Source organism: Rhinatrema bivittatum, chromosome 5, assembly GCF_901001135.1.
Source record: "Rhinatrema bivittatum chromosome 5, aRhiBiv1.1, whole genome shotgun sequence".
In the NCBI taxonomy this organism is placed as follows: domain Eukaryota; kingdom Metazoa; phylum Chordata; class Amphibia; order Gymnophiona; family Rhinatrematidae; genus Rhinatrema; species Rhinatrema bivittatum.
The window spans coordinates 230,405,998-230,428,957 of NC_042619.1; positions in this window are offsets into that span (position 1 = coordinate 230,405,998).

The window sequence follows — 22,960 nt, forward strand, 5'->3', positions numbered from 1 at the left end:
CTGGCCACTAGCCTCTCAGAGTGCACTCATTCCCTTCGTGTTTGCACAGCGTCAACTGCACAGGCGAGGTTTTAAGAGGGGCTTGGAGTAGCAGCAGGCAGAATTGCAACGTGTGCTGGAGGATCTCGTTACTAGTGCAGTCAATATGGGAGACTGCACTTCCAATGCCAGGTCTCCCCTCCAGCTCAAGCACCACATACCATACATTTATTTTATTATTTTTTTTTAAAGGTTCCAGATGTAGATTTTTCCCATGGTTTGGTGGGTGTTTTAACTCCAGCTCTCTCATGTGTGACTCATGAACAAATAAGCACGTGTGTGATACCTGCTGAAAGGTGGTGAACATTCTTATCCCCACCCACAAAGCCCAGAGGGAGAAACTGTCAAAGGAAAAGGCAGTGTGGAAAGGAAGTCACATGTAGATATATATATATATATATATATATATATATATATATATTTTTTTTTTAAAGTAATTAGAAGGGTGCAGCTTCGATTAGAAAGTCAGCAAGCACCAAATTAACTACATGAGCTAACAGGGGAGTTTGTACACAAGAGGAATTAAGGAAGATGACACACAATCTTGTGCAACACAACCTAGTTGACTGCAGGGCTTGTGAGTCACCACATGTGACTTTCAGGCCTGCTGCTACCTGTATTTACACCCATGCATATTCTTTCCTCTTAGGGAAGGTCAGAACAAGTTTTCCTTCTTGAAATGCTTTTAAAATAAACATCCTAATCCCAATAGGGAATTATGCTGTGCAGTATTATCCACAGAAAGTAACCCTAAGCCCTCAGGCTGCAAGGTATGGTTGAAACTGCCTTCCCCAGTCTTAAACCATGAAGGAGTAGAACACTCAAGGTAAACTCACTTGCCAGCCCAGGTGCACATTAAAATTTTCTAAAGCCAAAAGCTGTAGTTCCATTTCTTTTGCTGGACACAAAAAAAAAAAAAGGGGATCAGAGCAGTGCTCCAGCCTCCGGCCCAGTTTCAGTTTATCCACCATGAACAGTCATATGTAGCTGCACACATTTGGTTTAAGAACCAGGTGAAACTGACATAGAATCATCTTTACCACCATCATCTCTTGAGGACTGGAGTGGGCAATGTTTTGTTTTTTTTAATCTACCAATTATCTTGACCAACTTTTTCTGGGAAACTTTTGCATCTTCAACAGGCTCAGAGGACATGAGTAAATGATTAGGAACAAGATTTGAAGCTTTGTGCTATGTTAAAATGCTTGTGGGTTTAATTCTTGTGCTTAAGTTGTCAACCACCCTTCTTTTATGAAGCATGTGTCACATGTACCATGTTAGTCTGATGTTACTTGAGGAAATCAGATCCTGTGTTTATGTTTTTACAGCCAGTCAGATTTTTAGGATATTGGCAATGAATATGCACAAGAGATTTGCACTCAGAGGCAGGTTATAAAAAAAAAAACGTTCAAGCATATTTAGTGGATATTCTGAAAACTTGACTGGCCGGGGGGAATGGGAGTAGAGGCCCCTGAGAATAGGTCTGGGAATCCCTGCACTAGATAGTGCTTAGAAAACCCAAGCGAATCTGCTGAATTGTAGATGTTTAGCAAAGGCTGCTTTCTGAAGCTGTGCTGGTGCAGATTCACTTCAAGATTTTAATGGGTTTGTTCTTTAAGCAGGACTGGATAGTACCATCCGTGAACAGCCTACCAGGATACCCAGCTGCTCAGGAGTTTGTGCAGTAAGAGTGTGCTTCAACAGATTTACTTCACTGAAAGCAGACCACCACATTTAATGCTAATAGAATCAACTTAGAACAGGATAAGAGTGTCTAGAGCTGGTTCTCGGGGCGTTGAGGTTGAGAGGGAGCAGCAGGGAATTCTGATGGTTTAAGTTTTAGGGGGTGGGGGGGGGGGGTGTCAGACTACTTCAGTCTAAAATGGTTACTACCCAATAGTGATTGAAAAACTTTAAGACACCCCCTCAAGATCAGATGGAGCCTCAAGCTTCAGACAAATATGCAGAAAGCAGCTTAAGTGCATGAAATTCACTTACTATAACTTGCTTGATCCTGAATGCTTCAAGTGAGGCAAAGATTCAGAAAATGCAACAAAAATGTTAACAGATTAACATGGCCCAACAGACATCTAAACCCCAAAAAGATTAATAGCGACCAGCTATTAAAATGAGTGCACATAGTCTTAAGTATAAACCTGTTTATATGATGAATAGCCCCTATCCAAGGAAAAAAAAACCATGACTGAATATAGGGTTAGATTCCCTACACCAACAGCCTTAAAATAGCTAGAACTAATGCCAGTGACCTGCATCAGCAGATGAGGCTTAAGGGGTATGCGAGCTCATGAAGGCTCATTTTTAAACTTCTCCAGCTACTTGTCTGTCACTTGGAAAATGTCAGTTAAGAAACTTGTTCTCCTTACAAATTTGGGGCTTTGGAAATGACTACTTGCTGGGGTAGATTTTCAAACCGCGCGAATTGGCGTACTTTTGCTGGCGCATCAGGCGCAAGCAAAAGTACGCGGGATTTTAGTAGATACACGCGTAGCCGCTAAAATCCTGGATCAGCGCGCGCGCAAGGCTATCGATTCTGTATAGCCGGCGCACGCCAAGCCGCGCAGCCTACCCCCGTTCCCTCCGAGGCTGCTCCGAAATCGGAGCAGCCTCTGAGGGAACTTTCTTTTGCCCTCCCCTCACCTTCCCCTACCTAACCCACCCGCCCGGCCCTGTCTAAACCCCCCCTTACCTTTGTCGGGGGATTTACGCCTCCCGGAGGGAGACGTAAATCCCCACGTGCCAGCGGGCCGCTAGCGCGCCGGGACGCGACCTGGGGGCGGGTACGGAGGGCGCGGCCACGCCCCTGGACCGTAACCACGCCCCCGGGCCCACCCCCAAAATGCTGCCGACACGCCCCGCTGACCGGGCCCGCCCCCCGACACGCCCCCCTCACCAAACCCCAGGACTTACACGAGTCCCGGGGTCTGCGCGCACCAGTGCGCCTATTGAACATAGGCGCACCGGCGAGCAGGGCTCTGAAAATCCGCCCCGCTGTGTTTGCTACCAATGCCTGGAATCTCGCCAGAAAGATGGGAGGGGAGGGGGCCAATGCCTCCAGGTGCAGGGCTATATAGGGGGGGGGGTGCTGATAGCAGACAGTGGACCTCATACCACTGGCAGCTGAGCAGGGAAGCACATTACTTCTCTGCTGTGAGCCGGCTGTGCACAGCCGGGGGGGGGGGGGGGGGAGGAAGTAACCCCTAGATGCTCCTCCTTCCTGCCTACGCAGCCCTGGAAGAAAAACGTTGCTGGAGCCATGTGGGCAGGAAGGAGGAGCATAATTTGTGGCAAGGCTGCCATGAGTCCTAAGAAGAGGCAGCCCAGTAACAGGGCCGCCGCAGATTTAGTCTTGTGGTGGTCCAAGATCAGGGCCACCATGCAGCCCATCCTGCGATGACCCTCAAAGAGGAGGCCCAGAGGTGAGGCCCTGTAGAGAGAGAGAGAGAGAGAGAGAGTGTGTGTATGAGAATGAGTTGAGAGAGTGAGCACCTGTAAGTTTGGAGAGAGAGCATGTGAAAGACCCTGTATTTGTGTATGAGAGCATGTGGGTGATAAACACTCAGCTGTGTGGGAATGAGAACCTAAGGGAAGACAGGTGGTGAGAACACACAAAGAAAGAGACCTTGTAAAAGGAATTGGTAGAAGACAAAGAAAGGGAAAGTGGTTAAAAAGCCTGTGACCAGCTGATTCGAAAACTAAAATCAGACAACAATGGTAAAAAAAAAAAAAAAAAGTTGAATTTTTAGTGATTGGCATATTATCTTTGCAAATATGCTAGAGTAGCACTTTCTGTATGTTGAACTCATGATATGATATCGGCATGGAGGAACTAGAAACCCCGCAAATTTTATTTTATTTTTTTAAATATCATGGGGCCTGCACAGAGGAAGCAGCAGAATGGGCTTCAGTGCCAAGAGCAGCAATCGATGCCTCCCCAATAGCCACCACGGCAGCAGTGACAGCAGCAGCAGAGGAACAAGAGAGGCTCTGAGGTTGCTGACAGAAGAGTGGGGGGTCTGCTTTCAGTGTGTGCATGAGTGTCTGCGCATGTGTGAGAATGACTGGGAGCTTGCTTGTGTGTGTATGTGAGGGAGCCAGTGAGGTGCGTATGAGAGAATACAGGGGGGAGGGGGGGTGTCAGAGTGAGTTTGTCAGTGTCAGAGAGAGGTTGTGGGTGTGTATAAGAGCATGTATGTATGTGTGACAGAATGGACATGCCAGTATGCGAGTATAAAGTTGTGCGACCTCTATTGACAATCTCAGGGTGACTAGAAATCAAGATTTCCCAGGTATGGACAGCAGAGGCTTTTTTTTTTAATCCTTAATTTTAGTTGGGTGTTATTTGATAAATGTGCTGTTTTGAGATATTTTATTGGTATTTATGAAATTTTTTTTTAGTGTATAATGATTTTAAAAAGAACATCTATTTGTCGGTAGTTTTAAAATATTAGTATGGTTTTACTATTATAATTGATGCTTTATGTTTCTTGATTTTATTGTTTTCTGAGCAAGGGTAATTCAGTTTTTCCATTGTTACAGAGTCTGGCTTCTTGGCATTTCCATTTCACTTTGTCTGCATATTGTTGGTTCTAATTTGTGATCCTTTATTCTGTATTTGGTGAGGGTCTATCTCTGCTCTGTGCATGTGACTAAGGGGTGAGAGTCTGCTAGCCTGCAGTCTGTGTAGAGATCTATAGCAATCGGGTTTGTTTTGTTTCTCCTGTAGGTGGTGTATTGGTTTGGTATTCTGGGGCCCAGTGGAATATTTACCTGTGTGTTCCTACTGTTACATTATGATAGGTTTGCTGTATAGATTTGAGTATCTTTTGTGGGGTCTTGTGTTAACATGTCTGGTTGTGGAAGGTGTTTGTGCTGCTGTTACTGTGAGATGATACCAGAATTTGAAAATATTTTTTGTATGATGAACTATAAAGAGAAACAAAGTTGCATTGTCAGGGGACTTTGTGGATGACCAGAACTGGAGGTGCAGGGTTTATATTGACATTCTGTCCCTTCCTGTATACATTCCCGACTTCTCATAGCCTCATTCAACTAAATCTATATGGCTATCAAATAATTTTAATACTTTTACTAGAAGTGTGAAGCTAGTCAGCTTTTTAAAATTTTGCAGACTCTTTGGATTATTCTAGTCAATTTTGAAGCAGGGGGCCATGCTATGGAGGTGGGTGTGATGAGGAAATGTCATTTTGGCTCCTCCCCCCCCCCAATTCCTCTGTCTAGAGACTCCACTGATTTTTGTGATCTTAAGCATTAGTACAAGGATAGGGTGGGGCTGGCGCTGGAGAGGCACACATACATTAGCCCCCGAGCGCTGGAGACACTCGGCGCGCCACTGCACTATGGTACTGGTACAAGATTGTGCGTGCTCATGTCACACGAACAGAATAACTTGTAGCTAGACTTATAACAGATAACACTCAAGAGTTAGGGTACTAATGTATTTATTAAGCTGGTGCATATAATTATGCAAGTGTTCTAGCTATAAAATTCTCTTAAAAAAAGAACAAAAAACCACTAGCAGAGGTGGGGTAATTTTTCACCCCAAGACCTGCATTAATGCTCCTGACCATCCCCTGCTGTCTATACTGAGCAATGGGAAAGGGTAACCACACAAGGTGGTGAAAGTTGCATTTGAAATGCAGGTGTCTAGTTGAACATATGTTCTTGTGCAGGTGAAATCCTGGCAGATTATGTAATGACTGAACATAAGCCAGATCTGTATCTTCACAGCCAAGCTGGTGTTTGTAGTATGTCCAGCTCTTGCATACCTGAAGCTCATGTGACAGTCAGTCACTTACCTCCAGCACCAGCTGACAGTCACTTGACTCTCACCTCTCTATTTTGCAAACTGTTCTTTCCAAAAGTGAAGTTGCAAGACTAGAGCTGGGCACTCGGGAAGGAAATTCCCAACGCCGAGTGCCAGTGAATACTAGTATAAGTAGGCCTGGGGAGGTGTGTGACTGGTACAGCCTTTACTAAAGCAAGTTCCTAAAGGCAAAACATGTTGACATGGCCATTAAAAAAAAGCTAGATAGTCTATTTCTTTAACTATTAGCAATTAGGCAAGAATTACCTTTAACTCCTTATAGACAGAGTCAAAAACCTGCCACATGCTCAGGTGAAAAAGATTCCTCTGGACACAACCTGTGGGAAAGTAACCAGTGAAACACTCAATTGCCTGAGGACCATCTTCAGCCCAAAACGCCTCGCTTTGTACATTCATTTTGGCTGGAAAACTCATTCTAGGATATGAAGTTTCCATGTGCAACACCCTCTCCCCCCCCCACCAAGAGTCAACCTTACATGACAAAAGCATCCAGAAATGAATGTGGGGAGACTGCTGAAATAGAGACCCACAAATTTCAGACTTGTACAATAAATGTTGTGGCAGAAGCGTTAACAGAATGCAATTGTGCCAGCAAGCATAACCCCTACATGCTCTTTCAGATCAGGCATGAAGACATTATGAGTACCTTCTGTAAAAATGGCAAGCTTATTGAGGACCTGGCAGCAGGCTCTTGGTGAGCCCCCAATAACTTGGAACGTGCTAGCAATGAATGTTTGCATCATCTGCGATCTGGAATAGTTTATTATTAAAGCTTGGCTTTGTTTAGGACTGGGTGGGGGGCTATGATTAAGCCAAGAGGGGAAGGCTGAGTAAGACCTTTGATGACTACTGCATGCCTGATTTAGGATCCTTTTCCTTTTGAATTCTAACTTATGCAATTTATATTCTAATATATGTATGTTTTAAGGAGCCTTATTTTGTTTGAAAGAACAATTAATATATTTTGAACAAAGGGAAAGAAAAATAGATTTATAGGTTTTTGTATAGCTGGCAGATAGCATGAGAAAATCTGTATTCTGTATGAGTAAGTGAATGCAATGCAAATGCAGTGCTAACAAGCTGCTCATATTTCCTTGGACTCACTCTTGCAGTACTGGTAAAGGCAGAAACGTACAGTTTCTGGCCCTGCAGGAGGAAGAAGGCCAACATGCCTTACAGACCAGATTCAACTGTGGCAAACTAGGGAAGTGGACAGTAGACTAGAAGGGAACAGGGGTAGCAGAAGGCAAGGTAGACCCAAGGCAGGCAAGTGCTTCCTTTGAGACAAGATCTTTAAAAAAAAAAAAAAGTTGTTAAGGCGACATACAAAGAAACCTCCAAAAAGCACTACTCATTTAACATGTGTCTTGTTCCCTTGCTTCCTTCATCAGCAGTATCTGGAATCAAACGCAAAAAAAAACAAACAAACAAAACTTGTCCACCCATACTAGCTTATAGCTCACCATTATGCGAGTATATTGAAATATCTGTAGTTTTGTTTCTGAGTGGAGATTGGGTAGTTCAGATGCCAACCTTTACTCCCAGTTCATGAGGGTGCTCCCTAAATCTTTAAGTGTGTATTCTGAAATACAGAAAATGGGTTTTCCTTTTTTTTTTTCTCTCTAAAGCTGATTCTTGCAGGTGGTTTACACATAGAAAAAGCATTCAGAAGCCTGCACTTTACTTGTGGATATTAGATTCCATTTCCGGTTAACCTTGTAATTATAATACTGTCAACTTCATTTACAAATGAATGGCAATTTTAGGTTTTCAACCTCTAGGCTTCTCAGTCTTATGGAGGTCAATTAACACCTACAATCAGCGGCCTTCTGGAAAACAAACAAAACAGTGCTTTTCCAAAGTGTCTATATTTATTTATTTTAAAGGCTTTTTATATACTGATGTTCATGTACTAGTACATACCGCATCGGTTTACATAGAACCAAAGTTGGAAATTACATCAAACAAGTGGGTACAAATAACAGGGCTAACTTCGTAAGAACTTATAAAGCAGAGAACAAGAATTAATTATAAATTATAAATAAATACCCATAAATGCAAATAATTACAAACAGTCAACAAAAAGTTAGGTTTACATCAGACTTAATAAGCATGAGTGCAGCATAACGTACATCTAACAGGTGGAATCATGAGGCAAAGTTATAAGATGAAATAGTTACGGCATCAGACATCTAGCGTAAGGGATTATGAAATGCGAGAATAAGTCTAGCCCTGAGTCATGGCTCGGGGAGAGATCTTTAAGTGAAGGCTTTTGTGAAAAGCCAAGTTTTGAGCTTCTTTTTTAATGTGCGTAAATCCCATTTTTCCTAACTTAGCCCACTTGTATAGATCAATAAAGTATTTATCACTTAAAATAAAAAAAGTTGCACCAAGGTGGTTAATACTGAACAGACCATTCTCTACCATATATTTGTTATGTAGAAATTTTGTAGGTCTGAGCAGAAGTCAAATAAAAATACCAGAAAGTTTCTCATTAAATGTTTTGTTTGTAAAGTATTAGAGTTCCTTCAATAGACTACTCCCAACTATAGAATTATCCATGCTTGTTTCTTTGACCAATTTCAATGAGTTGCATTACACTGGAAAGCCCTTGAACTTTAGATGTGCAGCTATTAAAAGAAAAATCTCAATTTTTACTGCCTTTTAATGGAAAGATGAAGTAAAACCAGGAGAAATAAATATCGATATATAGATATGACTAATGCAACATGCTGGCCATTCTACTCACAAAAGCACAAAAATAAGTAGTGTAGTGAAACAGCATGGGTTTTTGAAGATAGATATGCCAAGTTTCAAAAGAGAGAAACTGAAGAGCATTGCATGCTGTGGACTTGGATCTCTGGCTATAGTCCCTCAATAGTACCTACTGCCAGGTCACATGATCATTTCTTAGACATATCTGCAATACCACAATTTACTTCCAATTAACCTCAACTGGAGCAATAAAACTAGTAGTTAGCCTGACCCACAAGGTGACCTTCTGCAGAGGGATTTGGAAGAAAAAAATTAACTCCCTCCACCTCAATTTGTAATAAAAATGTTTTAATAAAAGTTCTATTGGCCAATTAAGAAAATAGATTTGAGTTGTATTTAGCATTAAAGAGGTAGTTTTCAGAAGGATTTATGCACATTAGTGTATATTGCAGCAATTTTCAAGAGTCCCATTTGCATGTGTAAATCTTTGAAAATTAAATTTGTGCAACAAGTGAAATGCTTTTATCATAAACTAGCTACACTGTGCGCATCTATTTCACTCACATCAACTTATTCCCTTATACTAATGTAGTTTAATGAACCATGTTACCACATTATAGCTTAGTACAAGGCTACTCCTGATTTGTGCACAGTGTGTATTGCTTTTAATAAAAGTACTGTGTAAAGATTGCCATAATTAACATTTGCAGGTCAGATACCATCTGACAGTGACGCCACCATAAGCTGTATATTGATTGGCAGGAAAGGGCCATTTGGCCCACCAAGGCTGCTTGGTAGCCTCAGTCTACATTACTCTAACAGGAAGCATTTTTGAGCTGTCCATTCAACAAGTTGGGCTGTAGTCATCACCCCTTTTCCCTGTGGAGCATTAATGTTCTGCCATGCTACACAACCAGATTGTTTTCTTGCAATAAAAGCCCCATAAGCTGTAGAGTTAAGAACCTTGGTATAGATGCCATAGGACATTTCTAGAAAACCCCCTCCCCAACACTTATTTCACTCAGGAAAGTTAGATTTGGTTTGTCGAACACTGAAAAGCAAAATGTCATTGTCATTTGACTTTGTGACGCGTCTAGATTAGGGATGTGCTTTCGTTTTGAAAGTTAGACGAAAAAGTTTCCAAAAAACTGGCCAACCCAGTGCTGCTAAAGTTTTAAGAAAATAGCCTTCCTAGGTCAGACTCCACTCCACCCCCTCCCCCAAATCTTAGCCCATCCATGGACTAGGCATGATTCCCCAATTGCTCTTGCCCTGATGTTGCTGCAGTCCCAAAATGACTTTGGGATGCAGTGGAGGGCAGGCTGTTTGTTGCCTAAGAAGGGGATGGCATTAACAGCCTGGCTATGGCTATTCTGAGATTTGGTTTAGGGTTTCAGGCTCCTTGCTTTTTCTTTATCAAGCTTTATAAAACTGTATCCATTATTCACGTGGCAGGATTATGCTTTACACTCACAGCTGTCAATGCAAGCCTTCCTGTATAGGCATCTATACCAGAAGAAGCCAAAACAGAACCAGCCTACAGATTAAGCTTTATCCTTCTGTAGGACAGCCCTTCATCAAAAATTAAGACACTTCCATTTTCTCCCTCCCCCCCCCCCCAAAACAGAACAGTATGACTAAACAAAAAAAAAATGTACATTTTATGGTCTGTAGTAACAATCATACACATGAAACGTACACAACAAATGTAATTTTAAAAACCTTGCAACTCTAGATATCTAAATTATATTAAAAAAAAAAAAAAAGTTAGCCAATGTGTTGAATAATCTACAATTGACTTGAATATCAAGTCCTCAGACCTAAACAAGCTGGAAAGTGCATGCTAGAATTAGGATACAAAAAGGTATGACCCTTCCTCCAAGCAAGTGAAACATCAGCAAGGGAGAATGAGACAAAAGTTAATCATGCAATTATAATTGATCAGATATGAATTAAAAAAAAACAAAAAAACCAACCTACACAAGTTGACAATTTTTAGTCTCAATGCCCTGTACTGAATTTCAGCCAAAACTGTTCAGTGGTTTCAGAATTGCACCCTGTGTACAGAAGGAAAGAGATGTGCTGTCAGACAATAGGCACTCTTTGTGAGCAAAATTCAGAAGGCAGTGCGCTCCTTCTCGCACTAAATCATTTACCTTAGCTACTTTGCTAATGTTATTGGCTATTCCATATCAAGAAAAAGACTCAGCTTGCTAGTTAGAAAAATGTAGTCATTCAATAAAATAGGCACACACAAAAAAAAAAAAAGAATGTCCAAGCAACTCAGAAGGCTTTAACTGTATGTGTGTGTAAAAAGCCTTCTGAGTGTGTATACATACACAATTTTAACTGCAGGAAGAACTTTGAGTGGGAATGAGTGGGTTGAAGGGATATTGTCAGATTTAGGAAAAGTCCATAAATGGTAATCTTGCTAAATGGATATTTTTGCAGTTTTAAATGTATCACTAGGCCCCAAATCGAGTGTTCTTGGTGGTTTTGTTATATTTGTTACTATTTGACTATACATAGAAGATCCAAGATGGTCCTCTGGAGGCAGCCCCATGTGCCTCTACTTTAGCTAATGGGGTTTTTCCTCAAATCAGGCAGACGTATGCCTTTTGTACCCATTTAAGGAGAAAAAGGGGGGGGGGGGGAAGCAGATTGCTTACCCCACTGGGCCTGTGTTGTCCCGGCCTGGTTGATTACTTTTGTTCTGTGGCACTGGTATCCTACAAAATGTTTGTCAGGAGCACAGCGTTCACCGCATGTCACTGTTAAGACTCCGATCTCCATATTCAGCCTTAGGGTGCATGCCCCATCCCCCAGTTATGATACTAGCTGATACTCTCCCTGGACTGGCTTTTTTGGGGAGGCAAATGCAGGCTGATGCACCTACTAAGTTTGTGATGTACAGTGTAAGGTGACAGCCACTTTGAAGGAGTTTAGAACATGATTAATTGGGGACAAAAAAGGGCACTGCAAGATGAGTAACTCTGCAGTCTTGAAACAAGTGCTGAATTAAGAGGTCTTCCGACAACTGGTTCCTCCTCTGGGACTTTCCTTGGTATCAGAGACCAGGCTAGATGAGGAAAGTGTGCTTGAAAAGCCAAAAAGGAGACAACTCTTTACTCCATTTGGACTGCAGAAACCCCACAGTTGTTTGTAGCCAAAACACTTTGAAGAGCAAGGCTCACTGCAGAAGCATCTTCCATCTAAATTGTCCTAATGAATCACACCACAAAGATATGCTCTCAGATGAAATTTAATACAGCTCTTAGATTGAAATTAGAGCATTTTGGAACATTTAACAAGAAAATGCAGAAACCTTAAGTCACAATGCCTTAAAAAAAACAACCCCCCCAAAAAAAATCAGTGGTTGTTTCTCCTATTGGAGGTGTTTTAACACTTTTAGAAGATACCTGCTGGGGCCATCTCACCAACATCAAGGGTTTATCATCTATCCTTTGTAAATGGAATAAAAATGAAAAATCCCCAGTGTGTATAACGTGTCTATGAATTGTTTGGACTCAAGCTGATTAGTAAGCACCTGCTCAAATGTCACTGCAGCGTTATATTTGTTAGGACTGCACAGAGATTAGACATTATGGTGGAGGACGGGGAATTACAATTTTGAGATTTAACTTTTCTGGGTCACAGAATATGGATCCCCTGGATGTTCGCAGGTTGCATTGCAAAAAGAAGTGACTCTGGCTGCAATTTTTCCTGTGGATTTCCTTGTAAATGCCTCATTAAATATCAGGTGATTATTTTGTATGACTTATTACACTTAGGATCTTTCGTGGATGGGATTGCAGACTCTGCTTCCAGGGTTAGTTTTGTCTCCTTTGGCCTGATGTAAGGGGGAAGGGGAACAGTTTTTATTCTAACACCATGTCATCTGTTCAGTTAGATCATATTAGAAGGGATGTGGAACCTGGCTATGCATTAAAGTTATGCTTTAAATTTTTTGTTCTGAATTGAGAGATTAGGAAGATTAGCAGTTTGGGATTTTCCTATTGATTTTAATACTGTCCCTGCCTCTTCCCCCCACCCACATTTTTCTTTCATAAATGAATATGCAGTTAATCCCCCCAGTTATAAATGTGTGATGCATATTTCATCAAAAACAAATACCTATGAGTCTTGGAAGCAGTGAATGACCCTCAACAGCATTTACGTTAGTCTCCCCAGACTCAAGGGCTCTTATATTCCTCAGAGGCAGGAGGGTCTCTACATAAAATAGGCTGAATGTTAAATTCTTATACAGCTCATCCATGCTCTCAAAACAGGCCAATACAACATCTGCGCATGAAACACAGGTACTGGTGATTGAGCACCCGCTTTCCTAACACGTGTCCATCCACCTCTCCTGGGTGCAAGAGGCAGTGGCATTAAAAAGGAGATGCTAAGGGAAATCGTGTCCCCCTAGCGCCTCCTTAGCACTGGGCACTCAGAAGCGGCTGTGCAAGGGTTAGAAAAAACCCCCCACAAAATGGACGCTCAATTTTACAAGCATCCATTTTCCTAACCTGACTGCTGTCAAAGCCTTTTTTCCATGCTGCTGCTTTGTGATTCCTACGACATATCATGACAATATTAATTCAGAAGAATCACAGACAAAGCAGTATTTTTTCTGCTTTTCTGTGCAGGTTTTGGGGCACCTCAAGGCAGCTCCAGGCCTGGTGTTAATTTCTGAAGGTTAAAGTGTGCATGTTGGGTGTTTTAACACAGTGGTACTAGCTAATAGCCTCATCAGCATGGCAGTTACATGTGACGAGTGCTAGCAGCTACACATTGCTTTGAAAGCATTGATCCTTTTTTGCATCAAGGTTTATGGACATGTGTCCAAAATGCACACCCAACTGCAGGGCTGCATCGGCCTGAAAGTGAGAAATGGATTTTTACATGTTTAGTGCATATGTCCTGCATGACACTGCACAGGGACAGCTTGCCAGGCATGTGGTTCAACGTTTTACTAGGCAGGTTTATTCAGATATTGTTATTCATGCCAACATGCCCTTTCAAGAGGTTCACCCACACTAGGAAGTAACTATCTACACCCCATAAGTCTATCCTTTGTGGCACTGCACCTAGGTTTGGCCACATCGCAGAGGATATAAACGTGATAAACCTGAACTACTCAAGTATTGACTTCCCCACCTGGTTCCTCCCCTTCAGTTAAACGGACTGCAGCTTCTCAGATGAAGATAAAAACAGATGAAGCCATTAACAGCCTTCACCTAGTCAGAAACTAACGCTAAAGGTTCAGCAATAACTTGGATTGACACTTTTAGGAACTAGAAATACAGAATAGCAGATAAGTGCAGAAGGCCCTTACCTATTGCACTCTTGGAGGTCAATGCACCTACATTGAGAAATACAGCTGTAATATTTGCATTACGGCATGAATATGTATTCAGTAATCTTAAACAGCTTGGGAAGGGAGGTTGCGTACCTGAAGAGATATCTCCCTTGTGTTGCCCCCCCCCCCACGTGTCTTGGGTTTAAGGCTGTCCCCAAGCTACATCAGCTTGATGTAGCTTGGGGACAGCCCTTTTCAGATATACAAAAATCACTAATACTCGGAACTGGGCGGAGGAAGAGCTCCAAGTGTGTACAGAGGCCAGCTCAAAACTAAAGAGGCACAACATTTAAGCAAGCCTTGCACATAACTAGAATGGCAGTGTGGGTGGATCCCGTGCTGCCCTAGATAACATGGGCCCCAGGACAAGATGAAGAAACAGCCACTCTCCCCCCTCCTGCTGCTTCTCCTCCCTGCCCCAGCAGATCCAGTATTGCAGGCCATGGAGGCTGCTGGGAGATGGAGAGGAGTGGGCAGCAATTGGCTGTGGGAGGTGTCCATGTGCATCAGTAAGGGCAACAGCTAGGGGCTGGCTGTGGTTGACTGCTGGTGCATGTAGACAATTCAAGTTCCCCTTCCAAGGGACATCCCTTACTCAAAATGGGTCCAGGCATTCCCAAGCTCCATGCTGCCCTGAAGTTGCCGCTGCTGCTTGTTTTGCCTTAAGCGCTTCCTGGTTCAGGATGCTGGCATAAGGGGTAAGAGGCTCTCCAAAACACAGGCACCATCATCCAGAAGCATAGGCTTGGTGGAAGAGCAGAGGAGCAATACATGTGCCATGTGGAGGCTGCCTAAGTCTGCAGCAAGAACCCCTTTGGGTGGTGAGAGTATTGGGGTTGGACCTGGGTTCCAAGCTCAGCAGTGCAGCTGTCAGCTGCTTGGCAGTCTTCCTCCTGCTGGAGGCATGATAACTGGACTTCTACTAATCAGTGGTGTTCAGAAGGGCCCTTAGGTTTTGACCTATGTCGTCATGCTACAGGCCAGAGATAGGGAGCTTGGGGGTGGGTCAGGTTGTGCAGAGTAGTGAGGGAGCAGCAGCTCCCCAATCCTGGAAAGTTAAGCAGACCTTGGGTGGCTATAGAGTTGGAGGCTCTGGCACGCCCAAAACTGTTGGGAGATCCTCTGCCCCTCCTCTGCTGTGGTCTATGCACGATTTTGCAGGTCAGATGGGAATGTTTGGGCAGTTATCTGGGATGTCAGGTCAGTAGGCTCATATCCAGTGGGACTGGGTCTCCCCCCTTCACCCATCAGTGGGATTTGGTGGTGCCTTCAGGTCAGAATGCACCCCCATTGAGCTGGGGATTTTCCATGAGTGCCAGATGATTTTAGCCCTAGACTTTTCCCCCCGCAAGGCCTCTGGGGTTGTTGCTGGCCTCCTTTCATTTCTCCCACCTGGGGTTCCTGTTGGATGGAGTGTCCAGCCCCTGCCTCCAAGTGGAGAATAGAGTTTGTAGTTCCCCCAATCCAATATGAGAGCAATGACAGGTCACAGATGGCCAGCCAGGGACATCCAGTCAGATTGTCTGGAGAAGTTTGTGTCCGGTCTTCGACGGCTTTGCCCTGCTTGTTGCACCCTTATCTCTGCTCCTCCCACTTACCTGGGCAAGATGGTTACCGCAGCATCATCAAGCTGATTTCTCTGGCATCCCGAGAACGGCTATGGTGCAGCCGTACGCCATTGCTCCTCCCAGGTACTTGCTAGGGTGCATGTATGCACGCAACCCACGTCTAAGTACGCCCAGTGGCCCGAACCTCAAGGGAGTTTCCTCATCTGATGTCACGCCCATCTGGGTATATCTACTTCTCAAGATTGCTAGCTCATTGAGTTGGCAAAGGCTCGAATAGTCTGACTGTTCCAGTCTGCGCTACTCTGCTGCCTGCGGGAAGCTCTCCTTCTGCCCTTCAGGGTTTGACTGCTAACTTGGGTACCCGCTCCTCAGGGGCCCTCTGTTCTATTTTCAAGTGCCATTCAGGGATCAGGCACTCGCTCCAAGGGCCTGCTCTCTCTGCCTGTACCATCTACAACTATCTGGTGGAATCGCATCCATAACAGCTAACACCAAGTGAGTACACTAACATCTCATCTGTCTCATCCACAGTAGTTCCTGCCACAGAACCTCCTGACGACATCTTTGAGAGAAGGGCTCCCTCTGCTGAGGTCCCTGAGACTGCTACTCACCACTGCCACCTGGTGGCTACTTCAAGCTGTACAAATAAAAGTTCTAAACCGGTGTTTTTGTGCATAAGAGTCTAGCCCAGTGCTGTGGCTCCTCACGGGGCTCCTCCCTGTGGGCATGGTCATCTCCACAGCACCCAAGGATCCACTAAAACACACGTAATAACAGTTTCCTAGAAAGGATGAGGCAGCTTCAGGGATCGATAGCTGCTTCTGCAAGCAGGGTCACAGCAAGTGAGGTTGGACACATCTATTAGTGAAGGGCAGCAGGTGTGTATGGTTTCAGTAGAGCAGGTTGAGAAGGGAAGGTCTGAGATTAAAGCAGGTGAGGAAGAAAGAAGGTGTCGAAGGTTAAGTGTAGGTATAGGAGCTCTTCTGAGTCCAGGGGCTCATCTTTGTCCAGTTCTTCGATAGCCCTCCGCTGCTAAGTACTGAAAAGGGCTCGTCAAGCATCCGTAATCCTTTCCAAGTTATGGAAAGGGGTTGCAAAGTTTGTACACCGAAAGATTAAAGAGCAGCAGTATTTTGATATTTGGTGTTTGTGAAATAGACAAAAAGGGAAAAAAGGTAGCTTGGGTAAGGCAGCAAAAAAAAATAAATAAAAAATAGTTAAATAAAAAATAGATGAGCTGCTTGGGAAAGGTCAGAAAGCCCCCAGAATATACTCAACTGGGTTCACTGTTTGTGCTGAGCAAGCATGATGGGTCATTATGACCCACTCAGTATGGACCTCTCCTAGCATATGCTGATACAATAGTAGCAGCTTATAAGTACTATGAAGGGTGGAAGTGGCTCAAATATGATGAGCATTTTCAGGATGAGGAGGAAAACAAGTTAGTTAGTGACATGGGGCATGCAGGTTGCCATAAGTCACTGGGGTCTGGACAGAGAACATTGGCCCTTGCTGTGGCTGGGCGTGCCTTTGCCTGACATAGCTGTATCTCAAAAGTACCATCGGACATACTAGTACTTCAATAGGTGCACCTGTAATTTTACTGAAAGTTTAACATCTGCTCTGGCTGCTGTGCCATCCCTCAGCTCTTAAGTGCCCCAGAAAATCTGGCCCAGTTTGGGGGGGGGGGGGGGGGAATTAGCACCAGTCAGGATCAAGGTTATGCAACTTTGATTAAACATATCCAGACAGGGAAGTGGCAGAGTTTGTTAGGGTCTTCTGCAGGCTTCTGTATTCCATACTTGGGTGGAGGTGTTGAACTTGTGGCCCCCCCTTTTTTTTTTTTTTTTTTTTTTTTTTTTTAAAGACATCACGATATAGTGGCTAATAAGATATACAGGAGATAGTGCTGGGCCTCTCTCACATCAGCCATATCAAAAGGATTCTTTTTCCTGCTAGCTGCGATACCCAAGAAAGAACAGGGAAAGTTTCACCTGATGCACAGTTTCTCTTATCTGGCAGGGGGGAGAGACAAAAACAGTTAAATGATTTTGTGCCTAGGGAGAATTGTGTTCGGCTCATTATTCATCTTGATTCAGCAGTCCAGATTGTTTGGTGTTGTGGGGCTGCGGCTCAGATAGTTAAAGAGGATAGTGAAGCAGTCTCAAACTTTTGCCTATTCATCCTGCTTTCCCCTGCTGGGTTTTGAGTGGGAGAGAGGTTTTTATGTAGACTGGTGTTTGCCTATGGGTTGTTCTATTTCATACTCCTTGGTTTGAACTGTTTAGTACATTTATTCCCTGGGTTATGGTGCAGGTAGCGGGTACTACAAATAGGGCTCATTATCTGGATTGGTTTGTGGCTAGGACTGAGTCCAGAGATAGGAATTTTTAGGGTTCTTCTTGTGGGTAGCAGAGCACTTTGAGTACCCATAGTTGAGCAGAAGACTGAGGGCCCACTTAATTGCCTCACCTTCTTGGGTGTGGAATTTGACTCTTATCTTTGTTTATTGCCTCCCTGAAGATAAAGATGACAATTTAGATCCACTATACAGCAATTTTTGATGTTAAAAAAAAAAACCCCCAAAAAATAAAACGCTACATAGTTTCAGATTCAGTCATTAAAATTTTGCATGTAGTTTGAACCCTATGGGTCTACCCAAGCTGTCTAGGGCCAAGATAAGAGTTTGTGTGATTTTCACTGTATCTGCATTTTGAGATGTGTCCATGAGGACCTGAGAGTCTGGCATTATTTTCTTCAATGGGGTAGCTATTTGGCAGTCTCTCTCTCTATTTCGAGTCATGATCTGGAACTATATACAAATGCTGCAGGAAAGGTAGGCATGGGCATCTGTTGTCAAGGCTCTTGATGCTCTAAACAGTGATGGCAAACTCCAGTCCTTAAGTGCCACAAACAGGCCAGGATTTCAGGATATCTACAATGAATATGCATGAAAAAGATTTGCATGCACTGCCTCCAATGCCAGTTTGTGGCGCTCGAGGACTGGAGCTCGCCATCACTGCTCTACCATCTGGCCTGATGCATGGAAGGAGTCTAGTTACAAAAGATTACTTTCTTGGAATTGTGCCCCATCATGGTGGCATTAGCAAACTGGGAAGATAGGCTCAGAGACAAGAAAACGATCTTCTGGTGCAATAACTTAGGAGTGGTGGAAGTGATTAAAAAGCAATCCACAAAGTATATGGTGTCAGATTTGTTGCAAGAATTCACCTTCTGCTTGCAGTTGAACGTGACTGCCTGGGCAAGACATGTACCAGGAAATGTATAGTTATATTGCTGATGCTGTCTCGCTCTTAAGCTTGTTTGCTTTTGGGAGCAGGTGCCAGAAGCAGATCCCTGGGGCTCTCTTGTCCCTGATTACTTTTGCAAGTTTGGGATCCAGAAGCATGGAGCTTGTTGTGGGCAGCCCTGGCTCTGTTGACATGGTGATCCTATTGTGGTTACCAGCAGGTACTGTTCCTGAGAGGAGTTGGACCAAAGGTCCAGTACAGGATGACCTATTGACTAACTGTTGTTGGTATGTTACAAGCTGGCATGTCTAAATCCAGTGTCATTTCTCACATTACAGGTTTCCTTTGCGAGAGCACATGGGTAGGGTTTTCCTGCAGTGAGTTTTATAACGCAGGAGATGCTCGCAGATTGGGCCAGGAAAAAGGGAATGTTCCCGATTGGAGATGCCCAATTACACGCCACATGCACATATTGTCTGGTGTCTGTGTCCACATATGAGACAATGTTTAGAACAGCTTTTGTTCTTGCTTTATTCAGGACCTTGGGGATTGGAGAGTTGGTATCCACCTATCGGCAGGTTTTGGAAGAATCAGGTCTGCTTTTGATCACTTGCAGCTGAACAGTCAAGTTTTGTTTTTGTGTAGCTTTCTAAAACAGACCAGTAAGGACGGTGGATCTTGACATGTCCTCTGAATAATATGCAGTTACTTGCAGGCACAGTCTAGCAGGGTGAGGGGACTCAATATTTGGTACACTATTGTGCACCTTTTGACAAGATATATTTACAATGGTTCTTAAAGCCCTGACAGTGGTGGATTTTGATTCTGCTTTATATGGGTCAATATTTCACATTGGTACTGGCACTAGTACTGCTGAAGCTGGTCTCCCTTGTTCTGTTATTCAGAGGATTGGGCATTGACAGTGGAGGGCATTTAGCTCCTATATTAGGAATGGGTCCCTTGCTAAGAAAGATATTAATGCCTTTTAGATGTGCCATTTGTGGCAGGTTTGGTTTAGGTCAGTGGCCATTCCTACATGCATTGGGCTGCAGAGAGGGCTCTCGTATGCCCTTACCACCTTCAGTGTGGGGCTGGAACATGGAATCAGTGTGCTGGTTGAGACATCATGGGATGCGATGGATCAATTGCTGCCCCCTAATTTCAGCACAAATGGAATCCATGGCTCCTCTGGCGGTTTTGATAATACATCTTGGCGGCAACAATTTGGGTACATGGACCCATATACATCTGATTGATGTAGAGTGCAAGGATTTCACTTTGCTTCCTTATACCTCATTTTGTTGAAGTGATATGGTCACTCAGCCTAAGCTATAGGGTCATGCAATATGGGGGAAATGTCTTTAAAAGGTTAATGGGCAAATTGTTTCCTGGCTGAGTTATCAGAGTGGTTTCCATACATGATGCACTTGGGATTGGGAACCTTGCCTAGGTTTATTTCATAGGGACAGGATACATTTGTCCAATATTGGATTGGATTTAATGCCCTGCAAGAGACCCAGAGACATTCATATTAGGTCAACGCCTGCATCTTTTGGGGGGGGGCCTTATCCAGGACTTCAAATGTACTCTGCTGTTGGGGAGGGTACCTGAGCAGATTGAGAATTAGCAGGTGCGATGTGCTAAATTTGGGTTTAGACCAGAGGATAGTGGGCTCCTAGCTGGCTGTGGCAGGGACCTGGGCTTGATGGGCCTACAGGCCTTGCAAATTGGGGGTAGTCTGACTTGCTGTGCTGGTTAAGCTGCTGGGGACAGATGAGGATTGATAAATTATGTTTAATGACACACATTAAGTACCCAAACTCATTAACATAACATTTGTGATCTTTAACTTTGATTCTGATGTTCCTCTTACGTGTGAGTGGAGAAAAGGGGCATGAGAACCAAAGATGATCCTAGGTGTCTGTGTTAATCATTCCTCAATTACCAAACAGCAATATACACTTAACATGTACTCCCTCCTACACATTGTATCAAAGTGCCAGCAAGTTGCCTGCTATGATCATATATGTTAAAGCACAAGCACAATAGATTATGTGGCTTCCAGGGACATGAATGTAAGCAAAAAAAAAAAATCCTTGCTTGGAGAATGTAGTAAATTGTGATGTGAGCAGGGGTATCTCCTCCAGCCTGGGTGATAATGCCTCCAACTGCTGCTCAGAACACCATGAGTGTGTGTTTGGTCTATAGTAGGGCAGATAGGTACATCTTCAGTCTCCGGAAAATCTTTCAAGTTGTTTACTGCAGCTGACTGCCAACCGGGTACATAAAATGTTTTCCCAATTTTTGCTTCTTGGCTTTACTATAGGATACTTTACCAACTCCTGTATAACATTCATCTAACCTTCATTTATGCTCAAATGTGAGCATAGATGAAGGTGTTCACTAATGTTGAACTGGAGTAGGTTAAGAAAAAAAAAAAGTCAATTTACCCAACAGCAAGAGCTGGCTGCATGCTGAAGGTGCCCAAAGATCTGTGAAACTCCTGCACTGAATAGCAGAATGAGTAGCAGCACCGTATGCCTCTTATCGCTAGTGTCCTGGGGATTTCAAAGTCCCATAGGTGCATGCAAGCTCAAGGGAATAGAACTGAATGCACACAAGGAGGCTCAGAAGAGTAAGCCAGTATTGCACATGACCATTTGAACTACTCCCCATGCCAAAAACATTTCTTTAAAATAAAACCATCTCCAAGAGCTGCTGTTTGGCAAAACAAGTTTCTTGCTACTTCATCTGAGAGCTGTATACTAAGGGCTCAATTCGCCCATCTTGTGTGCTACCACTTACATATTTAAGGTTGTTGTATGTTTCAAGTGCTCTAACAGGGTTGCCAACGCCAATTCTCAAGAGCCACAAACAGGCAAGGTTTTCAGGATAGCCACAATGAGTACGCATGAGAGAAATTTGCATATAATGGAGGTAGTGCATACAAAAATGTATCTCCTGCATATTATGGATAACCTGAAAACCTGGCTTGTTTGTGGCTCAAGAGCCAGAGTTAAGCCACCTCCCCCATGCTATAAAAGGCAAAAAGCTCAGACTTTACATACACAGTTAGGACTCTGCATATGTGGTGGTGGGGGAAGGAACAGAAGAGATTAAAAGCACTTCTACTATACATTGCTCCAGCGTGGTTGTAATTGGAGGGACAATGGTTCAGAGTTCACATTTTACAGTTAGTGGGTTTCCTCTCAGCTGCCTGGAAGATGACTAGGGCAACCACATCCATATTGTGAAATTGTTTTTTGGGAACTCCTAAGCCAGCTGCAGGAACTGACTTGTGTGCATGGTGGACATTCACTTATAATCACTCTGGAGTTAGCCTATAGGTCACTGTATCAATAGAAATGCCAGTAAATCCAAGCCCATTAATCTTGGGTCTAAACACATTTTAATGTGTTTAGACCCAATGTATATGTAAATATACATTAAAACAGTATTCATGAGGACAAGTCATGCACAGTACATGGCCTCAATCACCTTCATCTCTTACTACTGAGAAGCAGAAACTTGACAGCATATTCCTACAGTATTAAACTCCCAGTGCCTCCTAGAACTGGTCAAGAATGGAGTATCAACAGCCCATCTTGTTTTTTTAAATTAAAAAAAAAAACAAAAAACCAGATTTAACATTTGATATTCTGCCTTTTCCTACATCGATCAAGGCAGATTTCCTATGTAATCTGCTTATTTTTTCTAATAAGTAGATTGTATCTAGTGTTAATATCAAGATGAGTGGGTGTATGTTTGGTACACTTTATAGTAATTTTATTGCTACCCAAAGTAGAATAAATGGGCATTAAGAGTACATTGAGTACAAATTGCATGGATAAATACTACTTCTGCACCAGGTGCTTAACCCATTAAGTAGAACTGTCCCATAGTGTATGACAGTGTGAAATTTCTAGTTGCCAGTTAGGAAGCAGGATCTCTTGTATCACCATTAATACAGGCCCTGTTATCCTCCAACCAGAAGATATGTTCCCCATTAGCTTTTATTCTCACTGCTCAGCCATAGAAATTCATAGCTACTATTCAGCTGTTTTGCCACTCAAGTTATGGCACCCCCCATTTTGCATGATGTGTTAGCAAATACTTGGTTTAATGAAAACTTCAGGAGGGGGTTTAAAAAAAATCCCCT